Genomic DNA, 26,706 nt, shown 5'->3' with positions numbered 1-26,706 from the left:
TCAGTCCAAGCGTGGTCAAGATGAGCAGAGGTCAGTTCCAGAAATCAGAGCGTGGTCAAGACGAGTAGAGGTCGGTTCCAGGTATCAGTCCGAGAAGGTACTACCTGGGTAGCAAGACGAGTAACAGAACTCAGGAACGGAGGAACTCTGTAACAGACAGAGGAACTCTGGAACACAGGAAGGACCACGGAACACAGGAACACTGGAATGCAGGAACACTGGAACAAGCACAGGAACAAGGAATGCTGGAACACTGGAACAAGTACAGGAAAAAGGAATGGCAACTAGCTACACACGAGGATGTCAACCCGATTGCCAAGGCGAGGGACTGAGGAGCAGGCCCTTAAATTCTGAGTCAAGTAATGTCATCAGAACGCGCCGCGGACGAGTTTCCCACTCTTGGCCCTTTAAAGGGCCGGGCGATCCGTGCGTGCGTGCCTAGGGGCAGAGTAGAGGCAGCGGAGGATACCAAGCCCCTACTTGTGGCGAGGAGTGAGGCCTGGGATGCCAAAGCACTGGAGGCAGCTGGGGACACCACCGTCCTGAGCCAGGAATGCAGCCAACTAACTGCGGCAGCGACGGAGGAAGGGCCGGGACCTGCGGAGCGTGGAACAAGGTAAGCAGGCCTGGGCATGCTGCCAGCACGACCGGGACGTGCAACGTTTCTCCCATATAAAAAAATTCCATTTTGTATACCAACTTCATTTGACATCGAAAAAAGGTGTTGCCTCAAGCAGAGATCCCTTTTATATTCAGTCATACTTTCGAGATGACTACTTTCAGCATTCAAGGATTTTCATCTCTTTCCTTTGTCGGCTGATTTCTTCCTCTGAGATGGCCAGATAGTGATATATGTTCATAGATTCCATCGAACGTATTTCCTGAAAACATGCATTCCCTTTTTGGAATATATTTATCTAATTTTTCAGTCCTCTGAGCCATTTGATTTCCCATTTGCTTGAGTTTCCTGGGTTTTGTTTTGCCTTGCACTGCCATAGAAAAGTTTCATTCATCTTTTAAACATATTCTCAAAAAAGTTTCCCTTTTCACCAGTTATCTTTTCCGTCACAGGACTCGCCCAGATTGTCTACAGAGCTCTATGTCTGTGTGCCTTCGTGACTGTTGTTTTTGGAGTACTTGATTGTATTGCCAATTCTACATTTCCTCTCAATGGTCCTTGTCCTTCGCTTGAAAGTGCTGCAACTCTACAAATCTCCAAGCATTAATCCAGGGTCAAATCCACTTAACACAACAGGTGCTCTCTCAGATCTGAATCATTTATCCCACAGACATTTTTCTCTTTCACCGTTGAATCTGTAATATTCTAAAAACAGCAGTTTGCTTTTCATGTTTTCAGATCTATGACATGGTTGCCTATCAATTCTTCCTGCTCATTGTGCCTTGTGAAAATGCATGGGTACTCTTTCATTTCTTTTGTGGCTCATAGTATGGTTTACACTATTTTGCTCTTTCCTTTGGAGTTCATTCTAAATGTTCATCTTTCTATATCTGACAAGGTCAGCATTTTGTTTTCTTTCTTCCCATAGGAACGATAACCTTCAAACAGCTGCATGCACACATATGTGCATATATATATGGTTGTGTGACAATCTACTCCTGGATTTTAATAACCTACCTGTATATGATAAAATATATGTAAACGCATCCTGAAACATGCATGTAAAAAAATGCCTGAATCGATATTGGGGAAATGTAGAATTGGCAATACAAAGGAAAGTGCTAAGTAGTTGCACTTACCCGGATAAGTTTCAATTTATTTGGTTACGTAGAGGCAAAGGGGTAGATATTCAGAAATTATCCATTTATCTGTTAGCTGGAGAGAGTTATTCAACTAACTTAAATGAGATATTCAGCAGCATGGCTATGCTGCTGAATATTCCAGGATGATAGGCTGCTAGGCACAACTGGTTGGTAGTTAACACATTGGCATAGTTGATGTTGATGTTGCGTTCGCTGCTCGCGGGCCCCGACCACTGGTCCCCTGCTTTGATGTGGCCTATGCCTTCCCCCAGACCATCGGTGCTTGCTGCCACTCCCACACGGCCTGACACCACTGTACACAGCAGGAGGGGCCGCCGCTGTCTTTTCCTTCTTGCGGCAGGAGCCTCTGCCGGAACCATCTCTGCGCAGAAGGGGATGCTGCTATCACCTCCGTCCTCTCGTGGTGGAGTGCCGCCGATGTTACCTTCACCTCCTCGCAGCAGGGTTGTCGCCGATGCCGACTTTCTCTTTCTTCCCCAGTCCCTGCATAGGTACACACGTGCGCCTCTTCTCAATATTTAAAGGGCCAGCGGTGGTAAAAGCCCTGCGGCCCCCCAATGGATGATGTCATCAGTCTGTACCATGTCAGCCCTATAAAAGGACTCTGCTTCCACTCCTCGGAACCTTCGCATTGGATCTTCATGGTCATCCCTGGTCAACGTCCTCCATGGTCTTCTCATTTCCAGATGGTCCTTCATTGAATGTTCTTGATGTTCCTGGTCTCCTGAGGATGTTCCTGGTCTTGCTCTTCTTCAGAGCTCCTTAGTTGACTGTTCTATGTTCCCGATGTTCCATGGTTCTGATGTTCCAGTCTGGGTCCTGATGTTCCAGTCTCTGGCTCTTCATCCTGCTCCCAGGTTTCCTTCTTGTCCACCTTTCCTGGCATGCCTTAATCATGGTCTGAGACCAACCCATGGAGGGCTGTGTAGGGTGCTTTGTGGCATAAGGCCTGTATTCATATCTGCAGCACAAGTCTCTGGAAGGCCCTTGCTTTTAATGCCGAGGTCTGTTCCTGAATCCAAGTTCTGAATCCTGAGTCTTGAATCCTGAGTCTTGAATCCTTGAATCCTGTTCCTGGTCTTCAGAGTTCCTTGTTTCTGCTTCTGTCCATGCTCTAGACTCAAGCCAGAGCCTGCTCTGCTTCAGCGTGGTCCGCGACCAGGCACATTCGACTGTGTAGGGCATGCCTTGGTGCAGGTCTCTCCTGAATCTTTGTCATGTTTCCAGCTTCAAGTCTTCTTCTCATCTGGAGTCTGCTTCACTTCCAGCGTGGTCCACAATCAGCCACAGGCGTCTGTGTAGGGTGCGCTGCAGTGTAGTACTCACCCTGTACTAGTGCCTGAATCCTGAATCTGAACCTGAATCTCCAAGTTCCTCAAGTTCTGAGTCTTCCAAGTTTCTTGAGTCCTCATCTAAGTCTTCCAAGTTCCTCAGTTCCACGTCTCATTATGTTCCTGCCCTCAGCCTCCATCTGGCCTCAAGCACTCGTCGATCCCAAGTGGCAGGTCTGAAAGGGCTACCAAGTGGCCAGAGGGATACTCCTGAGACCAGCATTGCGTTGCTGGGTCTCACCTGTGTGTGTGTGTAGGTTCAGCGGAGGTCTGAGCCTGCCTTGTTGCAGTTCCTATGAAGTTCCACTTCTTGATCCTGCTTCAGCCTTGTTCCAGCCTGTGCTTGGACACTCTGACCTTCCATGGTGTGTGCCTTGGGGCTCCTCCCTAAGCCGTGCCATAGCCCAAGGGCTCACATCCCTCTTGAGCAAGCAACCGCACCCTCGCGTTTGCAAGTCAAGCCCTGCCAGCTCTTGACAATTCTTAGCCAGCTGCTGGAAAAAATTGGCTACATTCAAAGATGCTATCTCCTGCCTCAAGTCAGCAAGTAATAATATGGACCATTCTGAATTTCTGTTACTGTCCCTCTATCTCTCTTCCACCACAGTGTAGTTTCTCACCAATCTATCTCTTTCCTGCTTTTATAATCTCATCCCTTTCCCAGTCTATGTTTTGAGTCTGCAAGGTTCACACCCTTTAGGGGCTTATGGGTCTCAGGGCAGGGCTGAGCCCTGGGAGTGGACACTCAGACTGGGTCTGGAACAGATTCTGATAACTTTATTGGCATGACAATTTTACATTTGTTGCCAAAATAATATATAGAATAATTAAAAGAGTAGGAAAAGAATGGAAAATAATTACAAAATGATAATAAATAAAGATAAAGGTTACAGAAAATACAGCATCAAGGACATGTCAGGTTTTGAATGTTGGTCTGTGTTGTCCCTGGTCAGATTTCATTTCTGGCCTAGTAGGATACCACATGTTTTAATGTAAAAAGCCCCGGCCAGACAAGCCCCGGGCGAGTTCCTGTTCTCTGTAAACCGGAATGATTTGTATCTAATGCAGGAATTTCGGTATAGAAAAATTATAAATAAATAAATAAATAAATATTTTGCTGCTATAGTTGATGTTTCTCCTCTTTCCTTCAGGAATAAAAAGAGATTGTCTTACTCATTTTTTGTGGATTTTCTCTGTAAGCTTTGGGAAATATGTATCTCTGATCTTTATGAGGTCAGTATTCAAAACCAAACATATAAATGGCTAACTTGGAGTTACATGGATAACTTGCCATTTAGATAGATTACTTGTGAGTCATCCATCTAAATAGCTTTGATATTGCCCTTTTTGATTTTGAATGGTACAGGAGGAGATGCATTTCTGTTCTATTTCTCCAGCGTTGCATTGCATACAGAGTTTGTCTTCATGGGAGTTTCCAGTTTAGTTTTTGTCTGCATCTTTATATTTCTAGTCTGAGATCATGTATCCTATATTTAGTGAGGGTTGTTCCTGTTTTTTTGCGTTGGTTAGGAACTGTCTGGGAATCTGGCAGGTTGCAGAATAGAAAAAGGAGTTGGCAGTGAGCTAAAGTGGCAAGTAAGGAACGAATCAGGAAGTACATTTCAAACTGAAGCAGGTATGAGTAATGAGAAGGAATTGCAGGCCATGAACTGGAGTGAGAACACAGGTAACATATCTTGGATAAGAGAAACTTGGCAAGACGGATTCTGCATATAGGAAGTTCAGTAGCAGAAGGGCAGGTTAGCTTTTGGATGGCTGCTAACAGCTTCCTGCTTCCCAGCAACCCTTATTGACTGAATTCCAGCCAATCCCTCGTGTTCAAGAGTGTAACCTTAAGGGCTCTCTGATTAAATTTGCTTCATGTTCTCAGTTGAGCTGGTCTCAAGGTTAGGGCTCTAATCATAAACTCCATGGTTGACCCCTGTTGGCGTCTTGCCTTAACAGTCTCTTTTCAAACATCTGTACTCTGACTGGCATGTCTTCATCTTTCTCCAAATATGAGCCCTTTCACTCTCATTTTACCAATATAATTCCCTTCTATGTGACTTTCCTTTATGATCCTTCACTCTACTCATTAATTATTTCCACCTCTCAATCCCAATCTCCTAGATTATCATTAAAATAGTCGATGGTACTCGAAGACTGGAGGGTAGCCAATGTAACCCTGATATTTAAAAGGGCTCCAAGTGAGATCCGAGAAACTGTAGACCAGTGAGCCTTAATTCAATGCTGGGAAAAAGTATGGAAACTGTTATAAAGAATAAAATCACAGAACATTTAGATAGACATGATTTAATGGGACACAGCCAGCATGAATTTACCCAAGTAAAATCTTGCCTCACAAATTCCTACATTTTTATGAAGGGGTTACTGAACACCCAGTTTAGTGTAGTTGCCGAATCAAGCCCGTTTCATTCCTAACCTGGTTCCACCACAAATGGCTTTGACTTTAACAATTTGGGATAAGTGGAAATCTGAATGTGGGTGATAGAACTTATTTCTATTAAATAAGTAAATAAATAAATAGATAGATAGATAGATATTTCTCTGAATAGAGCTTTTACCCCAGGATGTTCAGCTAGGGTCGCAAGAGAGTGGGAGGGGAAGGGATATAGCAGACTGGAACACTTTTGGACAGGATCTGGCTTGAAGAGCTTTCAGGACATGATGGGGGCTTTTCATTTAGATCCTCAGCCTATTACCTTTATTTGCAAGTCATCCATTTTATGTCGCAGAGGGAGGTAAAGGAAAACCTAAGGCTGGGTAAAAATTTATTCGAAGGATTCTGTGATAGAGCTCATTTGGCCATGAAAGGGATGTCTAGAATATACAGTCTTCTCGACAAAGATCTTAAGCCACCCCCTTCATATATATTGTATTGGGAAAAAGATTTAGTATCTGAATTATGGGATAAGCAATGGGATCTATGCTTTCTTTCAGTCAAAAAAGAGCTCTGTCTCAGCAGCAGTAGTAGAAAACAGTTATAAAATGCTATATGGATGGTTCTTAATCCCCAATAAATTGAACCATTTGTATCCCAAGTGTGATGCTTGCCGACCACAGGGCTCTGCGGCCAGCTTTGCTCATCTCCCGCTGCCCTGCAGCAGCAGCAGCAGTGGGCCCGGGCTCTCTGGCAGCATCAGGGAACCGCTGCCGACACAAGCCGTTCCCTTCCTGGGACCGCTGGAGTCTTTCCTCCCTCTCCTGCGGCCAGGATGCCACTGACTGTCGCTCCTTTATGGGCCCCTCCTATGTGTGCACATCTCTTCCCGGGCCTTAAAGGGCCAGCGGCAGGAAATTGCTGCTGGTCCTCCCTGATGACATCATGAGCTCTAGCCTATTTAAGGCTGCATTGGGCTCCCAGCAGGCAGCTTGGCAACGGGTCACCTCACTGTCTTCTGCCAGTGTTCCTGAGTTGCTGTTCCTGTGTTCCACTTCCTGTTCTGGATTTCCAGCTCTAGTTCCTGCTCCTGTTCCTGCGTTTCCATTCCAGTTCCTTACTCCTCACCCCTCAGAAGGACCTTGGCTCTTGACCCAGCTTGCTTCCTGACCATGTCTTCTGCCACCTGTCTCTGACCTCTGGACTGTACTTGACCACCTCTTCTGTCTCCTACCTCTGACCCGGACTTGACCACCTCTTCTGCCACCTGCCTCTGACCCTTGGACCGGACGACCACGTCTTCTGCCGCCTGCCTCTGACCTCTGGACCAGGCCTGACCATGCCTTCTGCTGCCTGCCTCGGACCATCGGTCCCTAGTAGCCGCCCCGCCTTGTCTGGCCGTGCTATACAGGATCATCCGCTCAGAGGCCCACCTATGACCAGCCGGCCACGGCACCCAAGGGCTCGACCTGCGGGGAACAAGAGCTGGTAGTGGTGAAGCTCCTGCTGGCCTCTGCTTCCTGTCCAGCCCTGCCTTCCGATGGTGGGGACCTGCGGGGGTCTCCCCCACAGGTAGCGCCAACACCACCTCGGATCAAGGGCTGATGCACCCAACACCAAGGTAGATAAGCTATGGTAGTGGAAATGCGGGGGGGTTAGATACCTTTTTCTATATGTGGTGGGATTGCCCCTTAATAGCTGCCTTTTGGGCTGATATTGTAAGGCTGATAGAGGAAAGAGTGGGGATTGTAGTGTATAAAGAACCTATGTTTTTTTCTATTGAATATATCTTTGAATGACCAGACTTCTGAGGTTCTTTTACTTTCCCAGCAAATCATTCTGGCAGCCAGAGGGGAAATAGCATATTTTTGAAGGGATACCTTTGTTCCGCAAATCTCCAGAGTAGTTCGGAGGCTGACCCAGATCTATCATTTAAGAAGACTCATAGCCATTAAGAGGAAACTAAGTTTGAGAAAATGTGGCATTGCTTTGTTTTGTGGCAACAGAAGTGTTCCACTACTAGCTAGTGAACTTTATTTTTGGAATGTTTGGTAGACTTATTCTTGTGCCTAGGGAGGGTGGGGTGGGTATAGGTGTAAGAGAAAAGGTTTAAGACCATTACTGCAATGTGATAGGGGATTTGTTGTTATAAATGCACGATAGAAGTTTAATGTGTATTAACATTCATGCTACAGTTTGATGATAATTAATACATTATTGTATCTGTTATTCTGTACATGTCCACTATGCTGTACATTATTGGATATGCTTAATAAACTTTAAATTAAAAAAAAAAAAGAAAAAGGTTTGGATAAGTTCCTACAGCAAGCATGCTCTGACATAGCCAACCAAATTGACCTCTCTTCGCCAGACAACGCCTTCTCCTCCTGGGTCGACCTCACCCTTAACATTGCCAACAAACTTTGCCCCTTAACAACAAAAACTATCAATCCGACCCATCGAAATAGAAAACCCTGGTACACACCTGATCTCAGAATTCTCAAAACAGCTTAGAGCTGCTGAAAGGTGCTGGCGCAAGCACCTCTCCCCTGCATCCAAAACCACCTATTACCAACGCATGCACGAATATAGAAACTCCATTCTCCATACTAAACGAGAATACTATGCCAGAAAGATACACGGTCTACAATATAACCCCAAGGCTCTTTTCTCTATGGTTGCTGACCTTACCACCCCCTCCCACACACAACCACTAGCAGCCACCTCCAAGAATCGCTGCAACGAGTTAGCGCATTTCTTTAGAGATAAAGTTGCCTCCTTCACGGCACACTTCTCTCATAACAACAACAATGTTATTCTTCCTATCCTCAGCTCTTCAGCTACTCTTTCCTCTTTTGACTCATCTTCCTCGCTGGAAATAGAAAACATCCTAAAAAAGATGAAACCTTCCTCACATCCCTCTGAAACTATCCCCTCTAAACTTCTACTATCTATTCCCAAAGTAATCGCCAAACCACTATCCAACATCTTCAACTGCTCTTTGGAGCAAGGCACAGTCCCTAATTTTCTCAAACAAGCAGTAGTGAAACCTTTACTCAAAAAACCTAATCTTGATCCTTCCACCTTGTCTAATTACAGTCCTGTTTCCAACCTACCCCTCTTAGCTAAAATTCTTGAAAAACTAGTCAACTCTCGCCTTTCCCTTCACCTCGAACAACACAACATTCTTCCCTCAACTCAATATGGTTTCAGGAAGCATCTAAGTACTGAAACCCTACTACTCTCTCTTACTGACACACTTATCAAAGGAACCGATTCGGGCTCCTCTTATCTGATTGCTATGCTAGACATCTCCGCTGCGTTTGACACTGTCAATCACTCTATCCTCCTCAACATCCTCAGAAGTATTGGGATTTCTGGAAACGCACTCTCTTGGATACAATCCTATCTGCAAAATCGCTTTTTCACTGTCCTAGTTGATAACATTGAATCTGAACCTATCAGTCTTCCTTGGGTGTCCCCCAGGGCTCCTCTCTCTCCTCTACCCTCTTTAATATTTACATGCTTCCCCTTACCACCCTTCTCACCAATCTTCACATCAAGCACTTCATTTATGCAGACGATGTTCAAATTCTCTTCCCCTTTTCTGACTCCCTCCAAACTGCCCTACAAAACTGGGAATCTTGCCTTTCCTCCATTAACCAACTCCTCACAGACATGCACCTGGCTCTCAATCCTAACAAAACTGAACTCTTAATCATCTCTAACAAACAGCCTCTTCCAGCTATCCCCCTCTCACATGCATCTACATCTTTCTCCTCGCACACTCGCAACCTAGGTGTCCTCATTGATAACCATCTCACTTTCAAACCCTTTATTAACTCTATCATAAGGGACTGCTATTTTAAGCTACAAACGATAAAAAAACTCAGACCATTGCTACACTTTTCTGATTTTCGTACAGTTCTTCAGTCTATTATCTTTTCTAAAATAGACTACTGTAACGCCCTCCTCCTTGGCGTCCCTTCAACGCACACCAAACCGTTACAACTATTACAAAACGCCGCTGCACGTATTCTTGCAAACTCTAAAAAAAGGGACCACATTACTCCTACGCTTATCAAATTCCATTGGCTCCCAATACCATCACGAATACTTTACAAAGCACTCTCCCTCATCCATAAAAGTCTGTTAAATGCAAACCTCAAATGGATCAACCCCCCTCTCCTCCCTCGCACTTCCACTAGACCTACTCGCCCTGCCCTTCAAGGAACCCTCCGCACACCATCAATCAAATCTATCAAACTCTCCTCTACTATGAGCAGAGAATTTTCCCTTGCTGCCCCCACCCTATGGAATTCCCTGCCTCCTGATCTACGCACTGAGACCTCTACTCCTAAATTTAAAAAAAAAACTGAAAACTTGGTTGTTCCGTCAAGCCTACCCTTTCCCCTCCCCCCCACGAAAAATACCTAACAGGCACCCTAGTAGTTGACCTGTTATGCTTCTTACTCTCCCCCCATCTACTGACTTCGATTCTACCCTGCATCCTCTCTATCCCCCTTTTTTTTTTTTTTAGTCGCTTATGCATCACCCCCCCTTGGTCTTCTCTACCCCCTATGAATCCTTAATGACGCTATAGCTCTCCCTTTCCTTTTATCTTTGCTCTCCCTTCTGTGTGCTCCTCGACCCCTGCATACTACCATCTCTTAAGTTTGCCCCCCATCCCTGGCTTTTACCCCTCCCTTAGAAACTGATTAAGAACGCCTTAAGAATGCTGTCTCCTGGTACATTGTATTGTATTATAGTTGTCGTATTCATTGTTATGCTGCTCAGCATTATTTATAGTTCCTGTTACTGTAAATGCCTATGATACCCCCATATATAGTTCTGGATCTTAAAACATATATATATCTTAACACACTTATCCCCCTTATATATTTTTTTTTTGTTACTTGTCTTTCGATTGTTATTTGTAAGGGCCATGCCCAAAAGTTATTTGTTTTATGTAAACCGATACGATGTGCAAACGGCTATCGGTATAGAAGAGACTCTAAATAAATAAATAAATAAATAAATACATACATACATACATACATACATACAGCAGAAATCCATAAACTGCTGTTAATCAATAAGGATTAGTAGCTTGAGATTTATTTAGTGTTTGGGTACTTGCCATGAACTTGAGACTTGGTTGGCCACTTTTGGAAACAGGATACTAGGCTTGATGGACCCTTTTTCTGACCCAGTATGGCATATCTTATTATCTTATGTTCTTATAACTGATCCCCTTCTGCCTCTATAAAACCTAATTCTTCTTCCTCACTTCTGAAGCTGTGAGGCATCACGCCATAAATTAAATTTCTCTTCTGCTGCCATTAGGTATCAGTATTTTTCTGCTATACATTGTGCAGACTTCTCTAAAACTCTGCTACCTCTGCATACACTGCTAGATCTGAGCTATTACCAGCAATTGCCTTGGAACTGTATAATCTACAGATTCCTTGCTAAATCCATATTACTGTTGGATTCTATACTGAGGTCATGCTGTTTCTAAGTTTCCTGCACATGCCATACCTCAACTTGCACAGCACGGCTGTAGGTTTGGCATTAGTGGTTTCGGAGAAGAATTTCAGGAAAAATATACAGTGTATTTCCCTGAGGACACAGTTGTATGGGACTCGTCAGTAGCCTATGTTATTCATATATATTGTGAATTAATGCATACAGTAACTTAAGCATGCCACTGATGAGAAATTGCTTGTATCGTTAGAAAGATCATTATGGAAGTGTAGCCTACAGTCCCAGCAACGTTCTGGGCCCCACAGCCCAGTAAAGTCAAGGGTAGACCAAACCTACAATCTTTGAAAACGCCACTGATGTGCCTCATCTTCAATCTCAGAATGGCCAATAGTGGGCTGGAGCCTAGCAGCTCTTTTCTAGTGCCTGGCCTACAGGATAGCTTGCAATGACGATAAGGAATAAAAAATGCAGTGCCAGTTACTGCTATAATTCCTCTGTTTCAATTGGTTAAGCTAAGATCCAGACAGAGTATCAGAAGTAGAGAGAAATATATTTACAAGTTCTACTGACTTTTATCTCAGTGCCTTAAACATGAGACTGCTTGTCCTTCTCTCAAAGTGACCAATGCAGTAATTGTTTTTTAAACTTTGAAAATGTATATTAATGTGCCTTTTTACATTCTGATTTATCATCTATATGTATAATAATGCCTTTGTACTTAAAGATCCAAAGGTATTTGGTCATAGAAATGACATTGTCAAAGTTGATAATATGGTAATTTGACAATATCTAAAAGCTAACACAGAGCTACCTGATCATATCTATTCATTATGCCCTATATTTCTTTTGCTTTTTAGATGAGTTTTTAATTTTTAAATAAAAACTTGCACCTTTTTTTGGTTATAGTGTGAAGAATCACAGTGGTTCATATTTACTTATAGAAATGTACAAACTTATCTGAAAGTGCAAAAAAGGTATTACAATTTGCAGTAACTTACCTCTTTGCATAGGTATTAGTGCAATATGCCTATTAGCATAAAACACACCCCTTTTCCTATCACATGTGAAAATCATAGCATTTTGATAAATCCAGGCCTGAAGCAATAAAGACTCAGCAGGAGCAGTTCTATGGGAACTTGTTTAGCAGGATGGACCAAGCCTGTTGCTTCATTTTACATCTCTGGGCTGCTAAACCATAACTGAAACCAATGCTAGTGATTTCAAAACTCCCAACTTGCCATCCCTGGCAGCAGCACTGTAATTAGCAGCAGCCTTAGATAAAAACAATTCAGAATAACCTCAATGGAATCAGATATGCAAGTTTCTTGCCCAAGGTCCTCTATACAGTCAAGGGGAAGGGTGTGAATGCACTGTACAGAATTTTCCTTCATAGCCCAAACATTGTGCCAAAATTCATCCTACATTGCATGTATCTTTCCTATACTGTGATGTGCGTAGGTAGAGAGTTCTCATTCTCAAAACCCTGGTCTTCATTCCCAAGTGGAGTTGTATGTATGTTGTGGCATGTTGACTTTTTTTCATATTTCGTCATTCATTTTTAGTTTAGCTTGCTTACCCCATGGAACTGTCTACAGGTATCGTCTTTCCATTATCTGCCACAGAGGATCGTAGGTGTTACTGTGCCTTTGAACCTCTTTCCTCACTGTTCAGTAAACTCTCTTTCTGCCATTTTGGAGCTCAGTGCTTGTGGATTTAGGACGTCACTTGTTTTTTTCACAGAAAGAGCATATAAAGTTGCTACTGAACAAGTATCCAAACAAGATGCATTGGCTGGTGGTTATGAATTCATGTTTCTGATAGTATAATCTATCATGGCACATCACCTCATATGTGACATGGCAAGGAAAACGGGAGGTTAAGGGAACAGTTTTCAAAGTACCTTACAACAAAGTCTGTGGGCACTTTTTGCCATGGTCTTTGCACCAATTTTCAAGGAGAAAGTACCATGTAACTTTCACTTTGAAAATGGCCACGGATGCAAAATTCCCAGGGAAATTTTTGCACCTGCTTTATGTGAGGTGCTTTCTTCCAAGGCAGAAAATGTGCATAGAGTTGAAAATACAATCTGCGCATGTTATTTTCCTACCTCGATCTAAACATGGCCCCAGAAATGATAGCTAAATGTATGTGTGTTGTGGATCAACGCAATATCTTTTGGACCATATTGAGGGAGGGTGATTTTCAGACAGACAATTTTGCACATATAAATTCAATTTATCCAGATAAATGGCTTTGAAAATTGTCCTCATAATAGCTTTTCCTGCATGTTGTCTTCTTCTGAAGAGAATACTTCCTTTTCTGCTTACTACTTCAAGAATTAAGCACGGCATAATGCAGTCCAATAGCAAGAAACTGCAGAAACCCTTTCAGACTGATTAGGTTAGAGATCATTAACTCTGGGGAAGACAGAGACCCCAATAAAAAGTGTTGAAGGAGCAAGCCAAAACAAAGAACTATTGACTATCCCTCTCTAGCAACATTGAAATGGTATCGTTCTTGCAGACTAAAATATCTGCAAGTTAGACAAGAACTAGAGAGGAAGAGGAAAGAGATACTGTCCATTTAATGTTGAGCCATGTATGCACACCTAAGAAATAATAATTTAATTTGTAGTACTGGAAAACAAACAGAGAAATAAAATGCCAGTGTTAATAATGCTAGAACTCCCATAAAAAAAGGCTTCCAGATGTTCTTGATCTCATAGCAAACTGCACTCTTCCACTGTCACTCTTGATCTTAGTAGCATTGCTCGATCTTTTTTTGTTCAGGTATTGTAAAACATCCAGGGGGAAAGATCAAAATACATGTTTCCAGATTTATCAATAAAAAATATCCCAGTATTTCCATCTTGAACTGGAGCTCATTTTTGTATGGGAGTAAAATTTTGATAAAGCTCAAGTAGCACAGCCTGGATTCTACTTTGTCAGATGATTACTCTCATATTATTTGGGGATTTAAAAACTCTTCTATCTGCCTCTGATATAGTTCCTATATGATAATAGTCTGCTTCTTTTGCCCATCTTCCAAGCTAATTTGAGTTAAGGAATCTCAGCTGCTTATAAAACTATGCAATTCTATTCCTTCAGGGCACAACTAGCTCAGCACATCACACCAAGGTTCAAACTGGCATGACTCAAGCAGAAATTCAAATTGATTCTTGCTAGTGCCTATAGATTTTCTACAAAAGACATTGTGGGTTACAGATTAGGAACCTTATTTGTTGACTTGGTTTAAATGCCATTTTTGAAGCACTGACTGTTTTTTTGGAATCAAGCATGTAAGGATTTGCCAATTGAAAACCTGGTGTGTGGGAGTGGCATTCACTGTGATAGGTTTTTGAAAGCATTACAAAACTTAAATAATAAAATACACTTTAGCCTAGCATCAGACATTCTTTGTTTGCTAGTTCAAACTAGGACTGCCAACCTACCCTCCCCAAAAGAGTGGCCAACCCCAAGTCTTCCAGCCATGTGGGCCTCAACCCTTCTCCTAGTTGTGCAGGCCTCCATCTCTATCTTGGTTGCACAATTCCTCCCTAGCTATTATTTCTGATACACTTAGTAATAGATGTATTTGAAGGCTTCCCTAAGACCTTGGCACACGTTCCCAGTCCCCACAATGGCCGTCTTTCCTCCTCTTGCATGTTTCCTGTTTAAACTTTAAATGTGTATATCTGCAGGAGTGGCTTCCATCAGAACTAGCAAATCTCTTTAGGAGATAAATGAAAAGACATGCACTAAAGTTTCAAACAGAAATATCAGAATATATGATGTTTTCTGCCAATACCATACCATATTTTTTACAAAGAGCTATTTTTGCTGAAGTAGAGGCAAACTGGCTACAGAGATAAACAGAGTGGGCCTCTGCTGAACACTGAGCTTATGCAGGACCTTACAGGATAAACATTCTGTCTGCCCAATTTTTATCCAGGGATTCACAATTATCATGTATTCAGTTTTTGGCAGAAAAATATGGCAAAGAATGATGGTGTTGTTAGAAGCCAATAAAGATTTGTTCTCTTTTGAATAGGTAAATTATGCTGAAGAATACAGCTGCTATGACCAACTTTTTAAATTTACTCAGATAAAAAGGGTAGTATTGGCATAATACATTTTACTCTCTTTCTTGTGCCTATATAAATTTTAAGTTTACTGGGGGAACAGAACTTGGGGAAACAAATTTACAGACAGTTAAGATCTCAATAAGGTAAGCAAGGCTACTTATTTTAATAAATGGATATATGTTTCAGTTTTCTAGTGAAGGATAATATTGAGTTATATAGAGAAATAGCAATTTACTTTCTCAAATGAATGCATGGGATGCCAAAGTCACTAAGATACACAATCAAGGTCTGATTTGAAAGCAAACGGAAGATGTGGTACAATTTAAAGATATATGATACTGTTGCGCAGGAGCTGGACCCTTGGGCCAAGGTGGGGTTGATGCTACCTGTAGGGGAGGCCCTAAGGGTCCCCACCATTGGCAGGTGGAGTAGGCTGACTGACAGAGGCCGGCTGGAGCTTCACCAATCCCAGCCCTCATTCCCCGCAGGTTGGGCCTTTGGGTACAGGGGCCAGTTGGAGTTAAGTGAGCCTCTGTTCATGGCCATCGATGAGAAGATGAAGAGGTCAGCCCAGGGTCAGCAACAGCAGAATTGAAGAGTCTGTACTAGATGAGGCGAAGTCCCAGAGACCCGGGCGCCAATAGGAAGAACAGTCAGACAGGGGGTGCCTGAGCAAGAGCAGGCCAAAGCCTGAAAGGACAAGTCCAGAACTAAGACTGTAGAGGCACTGTAGAACAGGCTGAAGTTAGGGCAGGTGTCAATCCAGGAGCGGCGGCAAGGCAAGGCTGAAATCAGTCCAGGAGAGAAGCAATGGTGTGGTCAGTCCAGGAGAGAAGCAATGGCGTGGTCAGGACTAGGAGATGATCAGTTGCGTAGTCAAACAAAGCAGAGGTCTGGACTAGGAGATGATCAGTAGCGTGGTTGGCGAAGCAGATGTCTGGACCAAGAGATGATCAGTAGCGTGGTCAGACGAAGCAGTGGTCGGGTCCAAGAGAAGATCAATAGAGTAGTCAGACAGTCCTTAGGGATAAGCTGAGTAGCACAAAGCACAGGAACAGAGAAAATGAAACCAGGAACAGGAACTCGAAGGGAACAGGAACCAGGAACACGAGGGAATCACCAGGAGGCAACGAAGTACACGTCCAGCGTGGAGACATGTTGCAAAGGCGACTAACAGGAGCTGAGCCCGGCCTTATATACTGGGACTTCAATGATGTCATCATCCAAGGCTGTGGCTAGGTTCCTTCTGCAGGCCCTTCATAAGGAACTGAGATGTGTGCGCGTGCCTAGGGAGGGGTGCGGCGCTGGATGGCGGCAACTTCTGCGGACCACGTGGAGAGGTCCACTGCGGAGCACAGGAGTCCGTCATGGAAACAGGAGTGCCAGGGATGGCCCAAGGATGGAGACAGTGGCCCACAGCCAAAAGAGAAGTGGAGCTAGACGCTGGAGTAGGCAGCAGAGGGTAAGAGGGCCTGGCCGCGGGCGGCACACGCAACAGTACCCCCCCTTACGCCCTCCTCTTGGAGGTCTTGGTTTGCCTGGATGGGCACCATGAAACTGGAGGAGGAGGAGGTTTTTATCCAGGATGTTATGAGCTGGCTCTCACAAATTCTCTTCTGGGCCATACCCCTCCCAGGAGAGGAGGCATTCCCACCAGCGGCCCCTACGGCGATCATCATGAACTTCGTGGATCTTGTAAGTGGTGTTGGTCTCCGCAACCAGCTGGGAGGGTTCTGGAACCTTGCGCAAAGGCCAGGAAAGGATTTCTGGTTTCAGAAGTGAATCATGGAAAGTATTGTGAATTCCCAAAGTTGGCGGCAGCCGAAGCTGGTACGCAACAGCTCCGATGTATCTAGGTGTGAACCTTTGGGAAGGTATCTTAAGACAAATGTATTGTGTACTTAACCAGACTTTTTGGCAAGAAAGAAACTCAGGAGCAGAGCGTCGATGAATATCCGCAGACTTTTTGGCCCGAGTTGAGGTTTGACGTAGTCGAAGGTTCGTCTGATTCCATAGGGCCTTGAGGGCATCTGCAGTAGCTTGCGCAGCAGAAGGTACTAACAGTGGTATGGTTAGAGGTGGCTGGGGCTGCTTACCATAAACAATGGAAGGCGACATACCTGTGGCAGTGGCAATATGGGAGTTGTGGGAGAACTCCGCCCAAGGAAGAAGTTCAGATCAGTTGTCTTGCCGATCATTTATATAGGTGCGATTCATACGTTCAGCTTGTCCGTTAGCCTGTGGATGGTAAGCTGTGGTAAGGCTGATGTTGATGCCAAACTTACGACAGAGTGAGCGCCAGTAACTGGCGACAAACTGTGGACCTCCGTCCAAGACAATGTCCTTGGGTAAGCCATGCAGACGAAATATATGGAGGAAGAACAGGCGTGCCAATTCTGTAGCAGAATGTAAGCCTGACAATGGAAGAAAATGGGGCCATTTTTGAAAACCTGTCGATGGTGATCCATATAACAGTGTGACCCTTAGATTGTGGCAAGTCCACAATGAAATCTGTGGAGAGATGTGTCCACAGTTCTTCGGGAGCAGGAAGTGGTTGGAGCAAACCCCAAGGTTTTCTATATATCATGTTTTGATATGACATATACTCCAGGACAAGCTTGAAAAACACTGAATTATTATTACTACTATTATTATTACACTTGATATACTGCCTAAGTCAATTTCTCACTAGGTGGTATACAATCCAAAACTAATTCCACCCTCCATCCCCCCCACCACCAATGAATCCACTTCAGGACTAGATGATTGACTTCCAGTCAGTTTAAACATGCTAAGCCAAAAATGACGTCATATGTGAACAAAACCTTCTGCCCAAGAGGATTATGGTATACAGAAAATGGAATTTGAAAAAAAAAACAACTTAAGGGTAATTTTAAAAGGAGTTACATGTGTAAATGTAACGTAGCAATTTTCAAAAGGCATTTATGCATGTAAAGTGTACTTATGCAAGTAAATGCTATGGATAATTCAATGGCTTATATTGTAACAATTTTCAAAAAACACTTACTGGAATAATGTGAAAGCTCATTTTTAAGCATGTAAAGGCTTTTTAAAATCTGGCTCTCTGCATCTAAATGCTTTTTAAAATTACTCTCATGCACCATATCTGGAAGGAGTGGAGCACTTCTGAGGAAGCCAAATGTCCTACCTAGGGAGGTGGACTTTCTTGTCCATGAGGTCATGAAGGCCCAGTATGTTCTGTATGGCTTCAAGTCCAGGAGAGTGGGCTCATACAGGAAAGAGGGAATGTGGGAAAAGATTTGCAACAGGCTCAATGCGTTTTTTCACATTAATCAGTTATTGTGAAAAAGGCCTGAGCCACAAGTTGCGGGACCTCCAATGTCTCATCAAGTGGAAGCAGGCCCACATTATAGCTGAGATGGATGCCAGCCAGATAACCTTCTCCACATCTGAATGGATGGTGCTCAGCACCATTTCAGATACAGCTGTGGCAGGACTGGACACATTGCAACCTGTTGGCTCTCCAGCTGACTATTTTCTACAAGAATACCAAATAATGTATTTATTTTATTTCTCAATTATTTGGTTTGCATTATACTTTTCAGGCACTTCAAAGTAAATTACATTCAGGTACTCTGGATATTTCACAGTCTCCACCTTAATGGTACCCTGTTATAGAGTCCATCAAACTAGGGTGAGAGAACACAGTAGACATGGCATCTTTGTGAGACTTTCCTCACTCCAAATGACGTCAAATCTTCATCAAGGTGTACTGTGCTGTTCATACGGTTTTCTCTACATGAGAAACTGGTCCCTAAACCTTAAACCACCACCAGCACCTCACCTCAACCTATTAAATTGCCCACCTATAAAATATAAATACTTGACTACTAGGGATGTGAATCGGTTTTTGACGATTTAAAATATCATCCGTATTTTTTAAATCGTCAAAAATAGTTAAAGAGTGCGATACAATAGAAATTCCCCCGATTTATTGTGAAAAATCGTTAATCGGGTTTGTGTCCACTAACGGGAGTTATTTGGGGGAGGGCAAGAAAACCGGCACACCAAAACAACCCCTAAACCCACCCTGACCCTTTAAAACTAATCCCTTACCTTCCCCCACCCTCCCAAACCCCCCAAAAACGTTTTAAAATCACCTGGTGGTCCAGTGGAAGCCCCGGGACCGATCGCCCACTCTCGGGCCGTCGGCTGCCACTAATAAAAATGGCGCCGATGGCCCAATAAAAAAAATGGCCATGCCCAAGTCATTTTTAAAGATGGCGCCGGCCATCCAGTGCTCCTACCATGTGACAGGGGCCGGCCAATGGCACGGATACCCTGTCACATGGTAAGGGCAAAGGGCCATCGCCACCATTTTTATTAGCGCAGCCGTTGGCCCAAGAGCGGGAGATTGCTCCCTGTGCCCCCACTGGACCACCAGGTAATTTTAAAACATTTTTTTGGGGGGGGGTCGGGAGGGTGGGGGAGGCTAAGGGGTCAGTTTTAAAGGGTCAGGGTGGGTTTTTTGTTTATCGGATTGGGCGCAGCCGATAAACAAAAAACCAATCGGGCCGGACGATAAAAATTATAAGATTTGAATCGGAACCGGAACCGAACCGATTCCGATTCACATCTCTATTGACTACTATGAGGGCCTTGTAGATAGTCTCTCTCTCTCATGCAAAAATAGGAGTTATTGGAGGACACAATAAGTTTACTGCACCATGTGATACTACCAATGCAAAGCGGTAATTCTAACATTTCCTTACCCTTTTTCTTATCAAAGCATTACTAAGACATTTTGATGAATCTAGAGGTAAGTTTGTATCTGAGGCAATGGAGGGTGAAGTAACTCGCAAAAGGTCACAAGGAGATGCACTGGGATTTGAGCCCTGGTTTCCCTGCTTTATAGCCCACTGCTCTATTAGGTTACTCCTCCTCTCCAATAATGTGCTAGGTATGTAATGACTATAAATACTCCCACCCTCCCGACCCCCCCAAAAACCTTTTACATGTACCTGGTGGTCTAGCGGGGGGTCCGGGAGCCATCCCTTCAATCATACCCTCGGTGCCGGTGCTGGTTTCAAAATGGCGCCGATCGCCTTTGCCCTCACTATGTCACAGGGTCGAGGTGTTTGTTTTTTTTATCGGGCCATCGGCGCCATTTTTATCAGTGGTAGCCAAAATGGCGCCGATTGCCCGAGAGCGGGAGATCGCGCCGGGACACCCCCCCCCCTCACTGGACCACCAGGTAATTTAACATTTTGAGGGGGTTCGGGAGGGTGGGGGAGGGTAAAGGATTGGTTTTAAAGGGTCGGGGTGGGTTTAGGAGTTGTTTTGGTGTGCCGGTTTTCCCGCCCTCCCCCCAAATAATTCCCGTACTCGATTTAACGATTTTTCACGATAAATCGAGGGAATTCCTATTGTATCGAGTCCCTTACCGATTAATGACTATTTTAAAATTATCGGACGATAATTTAAATTGTTAAAAAACGATTCACATCCCTAGTAGTTATCACATGTGTTAGGGCATTAGCGCGTGCAATAATGCCCTAAAGCACGCAATAATGGCCCATCGTATTTTGATGAATGATCCTGTTAGCCGGACAAACTATTATCCCCTAAAATTCCCTCGTGTTGCATAAAACCCACATATTAAGAAAAAATTGTGAGTGAATAGTGCAAAGTGTGAATTCATGCTCAGGGCTGTCATTTCATTAGAAATGGCAAGACAGCGGTGAGAAGCGTTGCCTAGAAGGGAAGTGTTGGGGAGATGGTAGAGTACTGTTGCTAGCTCAGAAGTCTGGGAGACCCTGTTTATTTATTTAACAGCTTTTCTATACCGGTATTAGTGGTTACATCATACCGGTTCACATCTAACTCAAAGGTGGAAAATACATTAAACAGGGGCAGAGGGTGGGAGTACAGATAACAAGAGCAAAAAGAAGATCTATGCAGGAACAGGCATAAAGGAATGGGACAGAGGAGAGATGACAAGGGTGGTCAGCAGCAAGACTTGAAGGTGAACAGTTTTAACATAACATAGCAATAAACAGTTTTAATATAACTTAGCGGTAAGATTAACGCCACAAGTGGCAGCAGAGGGATTAGGAGTCGAAGAGGACCTAGGAGGGCGTGGGTGCTGAGGAAGTTGCGGAACTCCGGGGTCTAGTCTGGGAATGATCTAGGGGATCAAGAGGGATGTTGCTGCTGGCTAGAGGGTTTTGGAGGTTCCTGTTGCTGACGCCGGGGAGCTGTAGGAGGGAGATTTGTTTTTGAGGATGAAGATTCTGCTGAACTAACCAGCCCTTTAACTTTGGGCCGATAAAAATAAGAATGATATGGCCATGGTAAAATGTCCAGGTTTGCTTTAATATGACCATTTTAGAGTGGATATGCACTGCTTAAAAAAAAAATGGATTTACCCAGAGAAGTCATCATGATTGTATCGAGCAGTGCATATTTTGGAGATGAACAAGTTTATTTTATAAAAGATTTCTAACCTTATTACAGGGATCACATAAAAGCCATTTATCGAGTGCGCAGATGAAGGGGGCATAAATGAATAACCAAGGGAATAGTGGAAAGCCAGTATTTTTTACTATGTAGCTAGGCCATATCTAGCTATATGCAACTCTTTTTGGAGCAGACACCCTATGTGTTTGCTTGTGCATATTTTTCTTCAATAAAATCTATTTGAAAAGAAAAAAGCAAACAATCAGAAAGTAACATGCCTGTTTGAGCTATTTTGTGAAAGTGCTTTTAAGACTGTTGCAGCGATAGCTTAGCTGTCCACTGGAAGCCATCTGCACCAGACACATCAAGGAAGTCATGTTCTGGGTCTGTTCCCAAATGCCAGTCTCCTTTCCGAGGCATGCTGCCCTTCCCCCGCACCACCAGGCCAGACGACGATAGTCACTCAAGGAGGCAAAAGCTTTGTGTGCAGCAATGGTATCAAAAGAATGTATATAAGCATCTGCAAAATTACCATTGCCACTGCGATCCAATCTGTCACAACTCGTATTAAATGAAAAATCTTTTTCAATTAGCAAAAAAAAAGAAAATCTTAATTTACAAATGCAAATCAGCTTAATATTTGAATGATTCGAGAGAAGCAGATATTCCTTATTCGCGCTATTAACAAGATGTATTCCAGCCATTATGGAAAGCGGTACCTGTAGGAATGTGCTTAAAATGAAGTGACTGGAGAGCTTCCGGCATAGCCAGAGCCTGCCAGCACCATGTTAATGCCAGCAATGCATTTCCAGAATAAACACTCTAAAGCTGGCATTTTCATTTATAATGTTACACTTAAACTGCGCTCCTATGACTGAGTCCCCGAATTCAAGAGATGTCAGTACATGCATTATTAAAAATAGATCATTTCAGATGGTAAAGTATATATTTTGATTTCTATGACAGGTGAGTTATGTTTCTGAGCAGTACTGCATACAGTAGATGTGTATGGGACTTGAGGGTACCTCACTAGACCTTTAAGCTGCTGCCTGCTTCAGGGGAATGGACTGTAGCTCCTTCCAGAATCCTTATATCACCCCCTCATCTCTGTTGTGAAGTATAATGATCGTGAAAGGGCCATCCCTATGCTGTGATTTAATGTAGGAGGATAGCTAACATGCAACAAATGAAAGGCATACAACTCTTGCTTCTAGCTTGCCTGCACTCACATCTGGTGCCCTTTGTGGAGTTGACTGGTACGAGTGTATATATATCTATTATTTGAATTGTGTTTTCCCTTACAGGTAGCGGTTTTATGGGTGCTATGTTTACCAAGAGGCATCTAACTATTACTGGACAAAACAGCATCGCAAACAACACGCAGGGCTATGTCTGGTTGAGAGAGTCATGGCTATACGATATGCTGAAAAAGGCTTTTAATGTAGTAAAAAATAAACCATAGTACGTAGTAAAAAAGACACAGACTAAAAATGTGCAAAATTTATAAAACCTTTATCATAAATATGAAAAATATAAACTTTAAAAAAACTATTTAGAAAATGTTAAATAAAATGAAATAGTAGTGAGCCAGCTTGGGAGCAAACTATTTACACAAGCAAAACGGATCAGGGACGGCCTACAGACAGGAGTCTGGCTGTGATGGTGGGTGGTTCATTACTATCAGATTCACAGCCACAGTGAGGCATTTGTGGCTGTTCACGTGCCGTTCCACCATCCTGAGCAGACTCTGGAGGTCAGCTCACATTCCTCTAATCTCATCCACCATGCCCTCCCCTGAAAAGCGTACAGAGGCAGCCTCATCGCCCGGAGCAGGAGCCCCAAGCAGGGTGGCAGGTAATAGTAGGTGAAGATTAGGAGGATCTGGGACTCCATCAGATATCAAGTGCTGGTCAGTCTGACTACTGGCATCACTACCTCCCTGGGCAGAAGGGGAGCAGGGCCTATTGGGATGGGGAGAGGAATGTTGGCCTCTTGGGGCCTAGGGCCCACCAGCTGTGGGTGAAGGAGCTGATCTGCCACCGCTGAGTCCTCCAGTGGAAGAGGGGATGAATAAGAACATAAGAAATGCCATACTGGGTCAGACCAAGGGTCCATCAAGCCCAGTATCCTGTTTCCAACAATGGCCAATCCAAGACACAAGTACCTGGCAAGAACCCAAACATTAAATAAATCTCAAGCTACTATTCGTTATTAATTACCGTAATAGCTGTTTATGGATATTGGGCCTTATATGGCATGACCTGTGATGTCACCAGGGGTTGGGATCTTATCATCATCTTCCCTCTACCTCCTCCTCCGGTGATAAGGAGTTGTCACCTGTGAAGAGAAGAGCAAATGGGTGTCATTAGGTGTGCTCATATACTCCAAGGTACGATGTGCATATTCAGACAAGCATTTAAAAGACATTCATTTTTGAGGATAGCTGCAGGCAAAGGGAAGTACTCCTAACTATGGGACACCCATGAAATTAGATGATGGCAAGTCCATATTATGATGCTTTGATATACTGAAGCTTGATTTCAGTAGTATGTAATTTGATGATGCATCGCTTGTGATATGGGGACAGAGATTGACTCTATGTCAATGTTTGAAGTGTAGGGCTGTGGTCAACATAGCAAGGCATCTAGGGCCATTAGGCAGTACATACTTGTATATGATAGGGGGCATAATCATTCAGTAGGCAGAAATTTCTGAGTGGGTGGGGACATCCTGAAAGGTTTCCAGTAGTCCAGAGGGTGCCTTGCAAGTAACTCTTCATGATAGTGCTGCCTGTGACCCAGAGAAATGCTTGGATCAGGGGTGTTCAAACCAGTCCTATGCCCTCCTCCCCCCAGGCAGTTGGGTTTTAATGATATCCCAAATGAGCATGCATGAGAACTATTTGCATACATAGGAAGCAGTACTTGCAAATAAATCTCATGCATATTCATTAGATAAGTGCAAGGTGATGCATATAGGGAAAAATAACCCATGCTATAATTACACGATGTTGGGTTCCATATTAGGTGCTACAACCCAAGAAAGAGATCTAGGTGTCATAGTGGATAACACATTGAAATCGTCGGTTCAGTGTGCTGCGGCAGTCAAAAAAGCAAACAGAATGTTGGGAATTATTAGAAAAGGAATGATGAATAAAACGGAAAATGTCATAATGCCTCTGTATCGCTCCATGGTGAGACCGCACCTTGAATACTGTGTACAATTCTGGTCGCCGCATCTCAAAAAAGATATAATTGCGATGGAGAAGGTACAGAGAAGGGCTACCAAAATGATAAGGGGAATGGAACAACTCCCCTATGAGGAAAGACTAAAGAGGTTAGGACTTTTCAGCTTGGAGAAGAGACGACTGAGGGGGGATATGATAGAGGTGTTTAAAATCATGAGAGGTCTAGAACGGGTAGATGTGAATCGGTTATTTACTCTTTCGGATAGTAGAAAGACTAGGGGACACTCCATGAAGTTAGCATGGGGCACATTTAAAACTAATCGGAGAAAGTTCTTTTTTACTCAACACACAATTAAACTCTGGAATTTGTTGCCAGAGAATGTGGTTCGTGCAGTTAGTATAGCTGTGTTTAAAAAGGATTGGATAAGTTCTTGGAGGAGAAGTCCATTACCTGCTATTAAGTTCACTTAGAGAATAGCCACTGCCATTAGCAATGGTTACATGGAATAGACTTAGTTTTTGGGTACTTGCCAGGTTCTTATGGCCTGGATTGGCCACTGTTGGAAACAGGATGCTGGGTTTGATGGACCCTTGGTCTGACCCAGTATGGCATTTTCTTATATCATGAAAACTAGTGGCTGGGGGAGGGAGGGCAAGCATTGGCTGCAGCATTTCCCAGCCTAGATCTAAGTATGTATGAATGAGTGTTTGTTTAAACTGAAGACAAAGGATCGTGCAGAGCAGTAGGCCAATGGTATGGCCAGTGTTGGAAACAGGATATAGAATGACCTTGTGAAACTGTTCCTGATGGCTATATCATGAATTTACCTCCAGCCCCATCCTGCCTGGCTTGCAGCTGGTCCAGCCACATCCATTTCTTCTGTTGCAGATCCCGGGCCTTCTTCTTCAGGTTTCAATCTATACAGAGAATGACAAAGTTGAGTGTGCACCACAACTGTCACTGTGATATCCATACTGGTATGTGGCAATGTATTCTACTAATGTCTGAAGTGAGTAGAATGGGTATTTGCACTCCTTTAATGCATCTGGAAGTGGTGTGCAACCATCTGCCCCAAAAGTAGACCCCACCCCCATCCCACCCCATCCTAGAACTCCCCTAGTGATTGACCATGCACATCCTGACCTAATTCTACCTCCAAACTCACAGTCCACGTGGCACTTACCCCAGGTGGGTATGATGCTCCACAATAAAAAAATACTGTGGGCTAGGCCTACTTGCTATAGTAAATGTTCCTCCTCATTCCCTGGATCAGGAACAAGTTACACTCATGCTCTTCCACCAGGGATATCCAGGTGTTGGACATCCCTGGAGGTTGTTGGGCTGCTTTGCTGGTGGCAGCATGACCCATGAAACCACACCCCTGAAGACACAGAAGTATGCATGTGAATGCTGCACACACATTTGCATATACACTGCAATACCTCGCTCAAATATATGCAAACGTCCATGTGCAACTTTAACGTTGGCTGATAAGGCGCCAGTATCTTATGGATATATTTTGTTTGCGCTCTTACTAAAGACTTAAAAACAAAACATAATATTTTTAACTTAATCCTGGCTATTATAGGCAGGGCCCCAGTTTCCTGTGATTCCCTCTGTACATTTGTCTCTTCCCATGGATTTTTCCTATCTCAGCAAATTTGCCATAGAAGACCATAAACCATGCCAGCAACAGTCTAAGTCCCTCCCTCTTCTCCTCCTGCATGCTGATATGAGGGCAGGAGGAGGAGGAGAGCAGTGGTAGCACATTGGGCTCCTTTCTTCTCTCTTGCCTTGCCAACAATGATTAAAGTCCCTCCCTCTCTCCCCCTCCCCAAACGCTGATTGCTCTCTTGCTGCAGGGGTACTGGTGGTACCAATCTAAGTCCTCCCTCTCACCTCACCAACATGTGGATCAGAGGGCAGGAAAAGGATTAGAGCAGGAGGAGCCCTCTGGGCTGCTTCCCGCTCTCTTTCCGCAGGAGCCTGACT

General features: G+C 43.8%; 1 long non-coding RNA gene across 1 annotated transcript in view; it reads right to left on the bottom strand.

Moving 5' to 3' along the window:
* Positions 1-25,633, bottom strand: part of LOC115093122 — a 102,476-nt gene extending 76,843 nt beyond the window's left edge. Inside the window, exons 1-2 of the long non-coding RNA XR_003857175.1 lie at positions 25,542-25,633; positions 23,746-23,863 (exon numbers count right to left, since the gene is read on the bottom strand). This is a non-coding gene — a long non-coding RNA (uncharacterized LOC115093122). The remainder of the gene's footprint in view (positions 1-23,745; positions 23,864-25,541) is intronic.
* Between the last annotated feature and the right edge of the window lie 1,073 nt (positions 25,634-26,706).

Source organism: Rhinatrema bivittatum, chromosome 5 (assembly GCF_901001135.1).
Source record: "Rhinatrema bivittatum chromosome 5, aRhiBiv1.1, whole genome shotgun sequence".
Lineage (NCBI taxonomy): Eukaryota > Metazoa > Chordata > Amphibia > Gymnophiona > Rhinatrematidae > Rhinatrema > Rhinatrema bivittatum.
The sequence above is the reverse complement of the archived record's forward strand: the minus strand, read 5'-3'. Positions and strand labels throughout refer to the sequence as shown.